General features: G+C 39.9%; 1 pseudogene; it reads left to right on the top strand.

Annotated features, from left to right (window-relative positions):
- The first annotated feature begins 547 nt into the window (after positions 1 to 547).
- Positions 548 to 1393, top strand: LOC101111055 (iron-sulfur cluster assembly 2 homolog, mitochondrial-like; annotated as a pseudogene).
- Positions 1394 to 6490: the final 5097 nt, after the last annotated feature.

Raw genomic sequence — 6490 nt, forward strand, 5'->3', positions numbered from 1 at the left:
TTGGAGCCCCCCAAAATAAAGTCGGACACTGTTTCCACTGTTTCCCCATCTATTTCCCATGAAGTGATGGGACCAGATGCCATGATCTTAGTTTTCCGAATGTTGAGTTTTAAGCCAACTTTTTCACTCTCCTCTTTCACTTCCATCAGGAGGCTTTTTAGTTCCTCTTCACTTTCTGCCATAAGGGTGGTGTCATCTGCATATCTGAGCTTATTGATATTTCTCACGGCAATCTCAATTCCAGCTTGTGCTTCTTCCAGCCCAGTGTTTCTCATGATGTACTCTGCATAGAAGTTAAATAAGTGGGGTGACGATATACAGCCTTGACTTTTTCCTTTTCCTGTTTGGAACCAGTCTGTTGTTCCATATCCAGTTCTAACTGTTGCTTCCTGACCTGCATATAGGTTTCTCAAGAGGCAGGTCAAGTATTCTGGTATTCCTGTCTCTTTCAGAATTTTCCACAGTTTATTGTGATACACACAGTCAAATCAAAACCACATGAGATATCACCACACACCTGTTAGAATGTTTATTATAAAAATATATAGGGAGCCTGCAGAAGAAAATGGCGGCCGTCCCGGGGCTAACAGCTGTGGCCCTGAGAGTGGTGACTCCCTGGCAAAGGAGCAGCAGGATTCTCACGGCCTCCCGCGGACCCCGGGCGCTTCGGGAACTGTCGTCCTCTAGCCCTGAAGCTGGCGAAGGGCAGATCCACCTCACCGACAGCTGCGTCCAGAGGCTTCTGGAAATCACCGAAGGGTCAGAATTCCTCACGCTGGAGGTGGAGGGAGGTGGATGCTCCGGATTCCAGTACAAATTTTCACTGGATACAGTTATCAACCCCGACGACAGGCAAGGAGAAAGGGGGTGTTTGAAAAGGGTGGGGCAAGAGTGGTGGTTGACTCTGATAGCTTGGCCTTCGTCAAATGGGCCCATGTGGACTTCAGCCACGAACTGATCCAAAGCTCATTTCAAGTGTTGAACAATCCTCAAGCACAGCAAGGTTGCTCTTGTGGATCATCCTTCTCTGTCAAACTTTGATGTGATGACAAGTGACCCGGAGATTGCTATCATCTGACTGATTTGAGGAACCTGGGATTAGAACAATTCTAGAAGTTTCCTTCCTATCATGACCCTCTCTCAATTTTATTTTCCCTTAATTCAGGATGTTGTTTCACCACTATTTTCAGAATGTGAAACTTTTACTCTTGATTTAATTTCTCCTACACAGTTGTAAGGCCAATCCTGTGGATGCTGTTACCTAAGGTTTAGTAACTGGTTGAAACCAGTATCATCTGTAGCACCTCCAAGGTTCCAGGAGTTAGTTCTCTGGCCTTCAGAGCTACTTGTACAAATGTGTATAGCTATGTATAAAAGCTTCGTTTTAAAGAAAGTCCTTATTTATTTGTGTTGTGGATCAGAATCACAGATTGCATAGCTTGAACACTGTGTTACTAGACCAGAGAGGATGAGAAAGCCAAAGGGAATGTTATCTTTTTGTTTTGCTATTTATTTATTTACTTACTTTTATTGAAGTATAGTTGATTTGTAGTATTGTGCCAATCTCTGCTGTACAGCGAAGTGACTCAGTTATATACATATATACTTTCCTTTTTATTTTCTCTTCCATTATGGTTTATCACAGGATATTGAATATAGTTCCCCTGTGCTATACAGTAGGACCTTGTTGTTGAAATGTTATCTTTTTCATCTCACCCTTCCTTAATGTGCTAGTTTACTTACCATTATTTTCTGTGCACCCCATTCTTCGCTTCCCATTTGTTACAGCAGATACATTTTCTTCTCATGCTTAGGAATGTGTTAGATTCACGAAACCAATAACCCATCACCCAGAAAAACTTTGAACTAAACCTCACTGATACTTGAATCATAAGTTTGAAAATAAGCTCCATACTCCATATTCGCACAAGACATTTCGTGATTCTTTGCTCATTTAGTGACTAAATCTTTTTAAAATATGTTGCTTTATTTATCTTATGGTGTAAAATGTTTCTGGTCTCATTGCATAGCTGGAAGTTGTCCCTTTGTTGATATAGATAATAGATACTTGGGTTTGTTTGTTTGTTTTCAGTTTGGACTATAAAATGTAGGGTGCCCATTTAAATTTGAATTTTTGACAGCAAATAATTTTTAGTATAAGTGTGTCTCTGCGAATAGTAAAAATTACTTGTTGTTTATCTGAAATTCAGATTTAATTGGGTATCCTATATTTTTGTTTGTCAAATTTGATAACCTTCCTTTAGAGTCTCTGTAAGAAGAGCTTTTTAGCCACGAATTCCAGTGAATTTAACTAGAAACAACCGCAGTATGTATATGACCATGTTGGGGCAGCCAGAACTGCATGGCAACAGACAGCTAAAGGAAGAGATAAAAAGCAAAAATATACATATATATATAATATGACAAATATTGAGGAGACTATGGAGAAAAGTAAGGAAAACTGCATGGGGGACTTCAAGGTGCATTTTTGCAGTGTTACCTTCTGAGTTTTAATTGCAATGACAGTGAATCCATCTGAATATTCCAAAATATATCCTCAAGCCAAATGATGACTGATTTCTAAATTTGGCAACAGTTTGCAAATGGGCAAAGGTGCTGTCCAAAATAAAAGGACCTGTACCCACATGTGCTCTGAGGTGTATGGGGAACTCATAAGCCCCCATGACTGGTAGAGTTTGTGTGCATGTGCGTATGTGTGAGAAAGAGAGAGTTGAGGGACAGCTAGAGGGGATGTAGATGAAGGTGATCTTCTGGATATTTTGGGGATTCCCAGGTGGCTCAGTGGTAAAGAATCTGCCTGCCAATACAGGTGACACTGGAGATGTAGGTTTGATCCCTGGGTGGGAAAGATCTCCTGGAGAAGGAAATGACAACCCACTCCAGTATTCTTGCATAGAGAATCCCGTGGACTAAGGAGCCTGGTTTGCTATGGTCATGGGGTCACAAAGAGTCAGGTACAACTGAGCATGAAGGACCAATTGACCTATCAGCATATTTTAGTTCAGGAAGCAAAGTGTAGCTAGTGGTTACCAACAGGATCTTCCTTACCAGTGAGGCTTGCAGGGTAATTTTTAAATTTGAATTTAAAGAAAACACAAACACACAAATGTTTGCGTCTCTGTGTATGAAAATGGGGTATGGTATGCCTATGGAGTGTATTCATGCTTATTTCTTTTTCTGCCTGTTAGCATGGGTTATAAATGTTGCTGTGGGAATTGTTACCATGGTTGTTTTAGGAGCATTTGCAAAAGTGTACAGATATTCCCCCTTGATATTTTTTTCATCTCTAAGATTAGCATCAGCACAAACAGAATAGTTAATGTTATCCATTTGAGTGGAACAGTTGGGATGATATATGAGTGTCTGTGAAGTGTTTTATTTTTTGCAATGTATTAAATTTTCAGTCCTAGAGAATATTTTAGAGAGGTACAGGATATATGGGAAAATGGCTAAATTTGAATAAGACCAAGTGTGGGTCACTTTGATTAGAATATGAATTTTGTTTGGGAGAAGGAGCATCCTTTAGAACAGATTTCAAGCTGACTTCTACTTGAAAACTTTGAGAAAAACTGTGAAATCTGTGCTTGGAACTTTCTTCATCAGAACTTGAAAGCAATTGCTTAAGAAAACTATATTATCTCTCATGCTTCAGTTGATCCTTGGGGAAAAGAAAAAAGTTAAGAATAAAATACATAATGAGTAGATTAACTGCTAGAAATTGGGTGGTGTCTCCCTAACTCAGTGGGGCCCAACTAATCTTTTAGGAAGCAAGTTCCTTAAATATATTGTTAGACCAACTGGAAAATTAACTAGGCTGTTGACTGGAGAGATTTCATTTCTATGCTAAAATTTGCCAAGAAGAAATGGAAGAGGTGTCTGACTACTTGTTTTTCAAAATATGTCTCCTATTGCTGGACCTTTTAATGTAAGTTATTTCTTTCAGGGATAGAAGAAGAATTTAAAGGGTCATTTAGTTACACACACACACACACACACACACACACACAAATCAAAATGTTAAGTCATGGTTGGCTCAAATGACAGCTTCTCTAAATAGCTTACCACAATCCTTCTGGCCAAACAAGTTTACTCAGCATTTATTTTCCATAATGGCTTTATGCCTCTCTAACCTGACTCAAACTGACTAGGGAGAAAGGGAGGAAATGTTGATACATATACCTAAAGAATCTCAAGAATGACTGATTCAGGCACAGCGAGACGCAGAAGATCAAAAGCTTTCAACTGCATTCAGTCATTTGTGCTTTGTCTCTCACCATTTCCTTGAATTGGCATCTTTCTCAATGTTCTCCTTTCATTGTAACAAGATGACTGCCAGAAGCAGGTTTATGTTTTAGCCTCTCAGCAACCTCCGTCAGAAAGACATTTCTTTCCCAATAACTCCAACATAATTCCTTAAATTTAATCTTATCGGCCTGGCTGTGGCCGCGTGCCTGTCTCTGAACCAATGAGTATGGCCAAAGTGGATGGAATGCTGTCATTGTCCAGAGCTGAGACAGATGCCACACTTAGGAGCTAGAGGGTAGAACCAACCACAGGGACCAAAAGTGAAGGAAGAGTGTTTTTGTAAAGCAGAGTTAAGCTGCCTTTTCCCAAAGTAGGAATGGATACAGAACAGACAATAAAAGATGTATTTGTTGTGGTTATTGTCCCATCAATAAGCACCTCCTGTATCCCTGAGTTTTGCCATGAGACTTTGCTTTTCCTTCATTGTGAAGGTGGAAAATATTTCCTTACTCCTTAATTCTGAATTCTTGACTTGCTTTGAGAATCAGTTTTAGCAGAAATAATTCAAGGAAGTACATGAAAAATACTTACCAAATTAACCTGCCTCTTGTACCTGTACAGGCCAATTTGGCCTTGGAGTACAGAATGAAGCAGGACAAAGGCTAATAGAGTTTTGCTAAGAGAACGCACTGGTCATAGCAAATACTCTCTTCCAACAACACAAGAGAAGACTCTACGCATGGACATCATCAGATGGTCAACACTGAAATCAGATTGATTATATTCTTTGCAGTCAAAGATGGAGGAGCTCTATACAGTCAGAAAAAAAAAAAAAAAAAAAAACCTGGAGTGCACTGCGGCTCAGACCATGAACTCCTTATTGCTAAATCAGACTTAAATTGAGGAAAGTAGGGAAAACCACTATACCATTCAGATATGACCTAAATAAAATCCTGTATGATTATAGAATGGAAGTGACAAATAGATTCAAGGGATTAGATCTGATAGACAGAGTGCCTGAAGAATTATGGATGGAGGTCCATGACATGGTACAGGAGACAGGGATCAAGACCATTCCCAAGAAAGAGAAATGCAAAAAAGCAAAATGGCTGTCTGAGGAGGCCTTACAAATAGCTGTGAAAAGAAGAGACCCAAAGGCAAAGGAGAAAAGGAAAGATATACCCATTTGAATGCAGAGTTCCAAAGAATAGCGAGGAGAGATAAGGAAGCCTTCCTCAGTAATCAATGTAAAGAAATAGAGGAAAACAATAGAATGGGAAAGACTAGAGATCTCTTCAAGAAAATTAGAGATACCAAGGGAACAATGCATGCAAAGACAGGCTCGATAAAGGACAGAAACGGTATGGACCTAAAAAAGCAGAAGATATTAAGAAGAGGTGGCAAGAATACATGGAAGAACTATACAAAAAAGATCTTCATGACCCGGATAATCATGATGCTGTGATCACTCACCTAGAGCCAGACATCCTGGAGTGTGAAGTAAGTGGGCCTTAGGAAGCATCACTATGAACAAAGCTAGTGGAGGTGACGGAATTCCAACTGAGCTATTTCAAATCCTAAAAGGAGGTGCTGTGAAAGTGCTACACTCAATATGCCAGCAAATTTGGAAAACTCAGCAGTGGCCACAGGACTGGAAAAGTCAGTTTTCATTCCAATCCCAAAGAAAGGCAATGCCAAAGAATGCTCAAACTACCACGTAACTGCACTCATCTCACATGCTAGCAAAGTGATGCTCAAAATTCTCCAAGCCAGTTCATGGTACATGAACCATGAATTTCCAGACGTTCCAGCTGGATTTAGAAAAGGTAGAAGAAGCAGAGATCAAATTGCCAACATCCATCGGATCATTGAAAAAGCAAGAGAGTTGCAGAAAAACATCTACTTCTGCTTTATTGACTATGCCAAAGCCTTTGACTGTGTGGATCACAATAAACTTTGGAAAATTAAGAAAGAGATGGGAATACCAGACCACCTGACCTGCCTCTTGAGAAATCGGTATGCAGGTCAGGAAGCAACAGTTAGAACCAGACATGGAACAAAGACTGGTTCCAAATAGGGAAAGGACTATGTCAAGGCTGTATATTGTCACCCTGCTTATTTAACTTATATGCGGAGTACATCATGAGAAATACTGGACTGGATGAAGCACAGGCTGGAATCAAGATTGTCAGGAGAAATATCAATAACCTCAGATATGCAGATG

Source organism: Ovis aries, chromosome 19 (assembly GCF_016772045.2).
Source record: "Ovis aries strain OAR_USU_Benz2616 breed Rambouillet chromosome 19, ARS-UI_Ramb_v3.0, whole genome shotgun sequence".
NCBI classification, from domain to species: domain Eukaryota; kingdom Metazoa; phylum Chordata; class Mammalia; order Artiodactyla; family Bovidae; genus Ovis; species Ovis aries.